The sequence below is a fragment of the Solanum tuberosum genome, unplaced genomic scaffold (assembly GCF_000226075.1).
Source record: "Solanum tuberosum cultivar DM 1-3 516 R44 unplaced genomic scaffold, SolTub_3.0 scf00353, whole genome shotgun sequence".
Classification (NCBI taxonomy): Eukaryota; Viridiplantae; Streptophyta; class Magnoliopsida; order Solanales; family Solanaceae; genus Solanum; species Solanum tuberosum.
The window spans coordinates 354,204-358,010 of record NW_006239275.1 but is presented as its reverse complement, the minus strand read 5'-3'; positions in this window follow the sequence as shown (position 1 = coordinate 358,010).

Below are 3,807 nucleotides of genomic sequence, written 5' to 3'. Positions count from 1 at the left end.
GTTGAGTTCTGGTGAGTAATCTTGAATTGTTCACATATCTCTCTCATCAAGTGACTGTTGAGATTCGCTCCATTATCAGTAATGATGGATTTTGGCACTCCAAACCTACATATTAAATTGTTGCGAACAAAATCAACTACAACCTTCTTGGTCACCGACTTATATGAAGCTGCTTCCACCTACTTGGTGAAGTAGTCAATGGCAACCAAAATGAATCTGTGTCCGTTGGAGGCGGCTGACTCTATTGGACCAATGACATCCATACCCCAAGCTACAAACGGCCAAGGTGAACTCGTAGCATTAAGTTTGTGAGGCGGCACTCGAATCAAATCACCATGCACTTGACATTTATGACATTTTTGCACAAACTTGCAACAACCATGCTCCATAGTCATCCAAAATAACCAGCTCGGAGGATCTTCCTCGCCAAAGTGAGCCCATTCATGTGAGTACCACAAACTCCGGCATGTATTTGATCCAGAAGTTTTGCAGCTTCACTAGCATCAACATATCTGAGAAGACCTAAATCTGGAGTCCTCCTATAAAGGATTTCCCCACTTGCATAGAAATTGAGGGTCATACGGCGTATCGACTTCTTCTGGTTGAACGTTGCATTCTCAGGATAAGTCCCGGTCTCTAAATACTTCTTGATGTCAAAATACCATGGCAAACCGTCAGGTTCTGCTTCAACATGTGAACAATGGATAAACTGCTCTTTTACCTCTATATCCAATGGATCAATATAACTTGTATATGGATGTTTAATCATCGAAGCAATGGTGGTGAGAGCATCGGCCAACTCGTTCTGTGTCCTGGGAATGTGTCTGATCTCAATCTTGCGGAATCTTTTGCATAACTTCTGTATATACTGCACCTACAGTGTGATCTTTGGGTTCTTCACGGCCCATTCTCCTTGAACTTGGTGAATTAGCAAATCTGAATCTCTAATGACCAGCAACTCATGAACATTCATGTTGATGGAAATATTCAAACCGAGGATGCAAGCTTCATACTCAGCCATGTTGTTCGTGCAATCAAATCGGAGTTTAGCTGCCATAAGATTGTGCTGACCGGATTCTGACACTAAGATAGCCCCGATACCTTTCCATTGGTGGTTCGCTGCTCCATCAAAGAATAATCTCCAGCCAGGGTATACTTCAAAAATATCTTCACCCTCAAACGCTACTTCTTCATCGGGAAAATAAGTCTTGAGTGGTTCATACCCTTCATTAACTGGATTTTCTGCAAGATGATCAGCCAAGGCTTGCGCTTTTATCGCCTTCTGAGTCACATACAATATCAAATTCACTTAAAAGCATTTACCATTTAGCCAACTTTCCGGTCGGCATCGATTTTTAGAAAATATACTTCAACGAGTCCATCTTGGAAATAAGGTATGTGGTATAAGAAGACAAATAATATCTCAACTTCTGAGTAATCCAGGTCAAAGCACAACATGTTCTCTCCAAAAGAGTGTAACGAGTCTCATATGGAGTGAATTTCTTGCTCAAGTAATAAATGGCTCGCTCATTCTTTCCAGTTTCGTCATGTTGACCAAGCACGCATCCAAATGCGCTATCCGAAACAGACAAATACAGCAACATTGGACTTCCTTCCCGTGGAGGAACCAATACCGGTGGGTTGGACAAATAGTTCTTGATGGCATCGAAAGTAGTTTGACATTCTCCAGTCCACTTGGTCAAAACATCTTTTTTCAACAATTTGAAGATTGGTTCACACACCATGGTGGATTGAGATATAAATCGACTAATGTAGTTCAACCTTTCCAGAAAACTCATCACCTCTTTCTTGGTCTTCGGTGGAGATAATTCTTGGATCGCTTTGATCTTAGAAGGGTCAAGCTCAATGCCCCTTCTACTGACTATAAATCTCAACAGCTTGCCGGCTGGCACTCCAAAAGCACATTTGGCAGGATTTAACTTCAAATTGTATCGACGCAGGCGATCAAAGAATTTCCTCTAGTGAGTCAAGTGATCCGAGCTCTTGCGGGACTTGATTATGACATCATCTACATACACCTCGATCTCCTTGTGAATCATATCATAAAAAATGGTCGTCATAGCCCTCATGTAAGTACCACCGACATTTTTGAGACCAAAAGGCATCACCCGATAATGATATACACCCAGGGCATGATGAAAGTTGTCTTTTCTGCATCTTCTTCATCCATAAATATCTGGTGATAGTCCGCATAATAATCCACAAACGACTGCATCTCATGCTTAGAACAGTTATCAATGAGAAAGTGAATGTTTGGCAATGGAAAATTATCTTTCGGGCTAGCTTTGTTGAGATCTCTGTAGTCAACACAAATTCTGATTTTTCAGTCTTTCCTGGCAATCAGAACAACGTTGGCTAACCATGTCGGATATTGCATCACTTCCACTACTTGAGACTCGATATGTTTGGTAATCTCCTCTTTGATCTTTAAACTCAACTCAGGCTTGAAATTTCGAGTCTTTTGTTTTACTGAACTGAAATATGGATTAATCGGCAACTTGTGGGACACCATATTCGTACTCAGTCCCGGCATATCTTTGTAAGACCAGGAAAATACATCAATGTATTCTCTAAGCAAGCGGATCAAATCCCTTCTTTGAGCTTCCGTTAGATAGACGCTAATTCTTACTTCTTTAACACATTCCTCATCTCCGAGATTCACAGTCTTAGATTCTTCTAAATTCGGCTTGTGTTGACTTTCAAATTGTCGAAACTCTTCGGCAACATGTTCGGGTACCTCATTTTTTCTTCATATTCCTCGCACTCATCATCACCTGCCTCATTTTGTTCACTCGGTTCATGACATGACATTGACAGGTTTTAAATTAATATTACTGAAATTATAAACAAACAAAGTTAGGAAAATAAAATACAGATAGATAAGTAAACAAATTTTGATAAAAAAGGCTTTCATTTAAATTGAAAAACAAGACCAAACTTTGGTCACGGCCAAGGGCCATTTTGCCTTTTTAAATATCACAAGGGGATTTAAAAATTTCAAACAAATAAAAACTGCATAAAGTGTGGGTCTCGGGCCTCTTCCGGACTACCACCAATTTTAAAAACAAACATAAACACATGTATTTTCTACCAAGTTGCACGGGAAATCAAGAGCGTTGTGGAGGTCTAATTTTTCAATTGCTCCTCAGGTTCTGCATCACGGATGCCCGATGTCCCAGCCTCTTCCTCGATGACCGCATCAATCTCCTCAAAAAGGCCCCAAATTCCTTCCCCGAGACCATCATCATTGACATATCCTCGCACTGGGAATGACCGGTACAAATGAGAAATTGGCCTGGCCAATGCTTGATCAATACTCTTGTTCTTCATCTCTGCTTCATCATCTGTGGGGACATACCCCAAACCAAAGTTTTCTCCTTTGGCGGGAATTTGGATAGGCTCGACAATTCCTTGAAAGTGCTTCCCCAATCCGAAACCTGGTTCGAAACCGCTCTGGAGCATAACAGTAGTAATCATCTTGTACACAGAAGGCATAATAGGTTGTGGAGCCAAGTCATCACCGGTGGCGTTTACCAGCTCCACCGTGTAGAAATCACAACCTCGAGAGATATCATCAACGATCGGTGTATACCCATCGGAATGGCTCCCTTCACCATAAATGACCAATTCCTGGTCCTTCCAAACAAATTCATTAGTTGGTAAAGGGTAGAAGGCACAGCCCCAGCCATATGGATAAACGGTCTTCCCAGAAGCAAATTGTAACTGGTGTTGATATCCAATACCTGGAACTCCACGTTGAACTCCGCAGGACCCACCTGAATATCC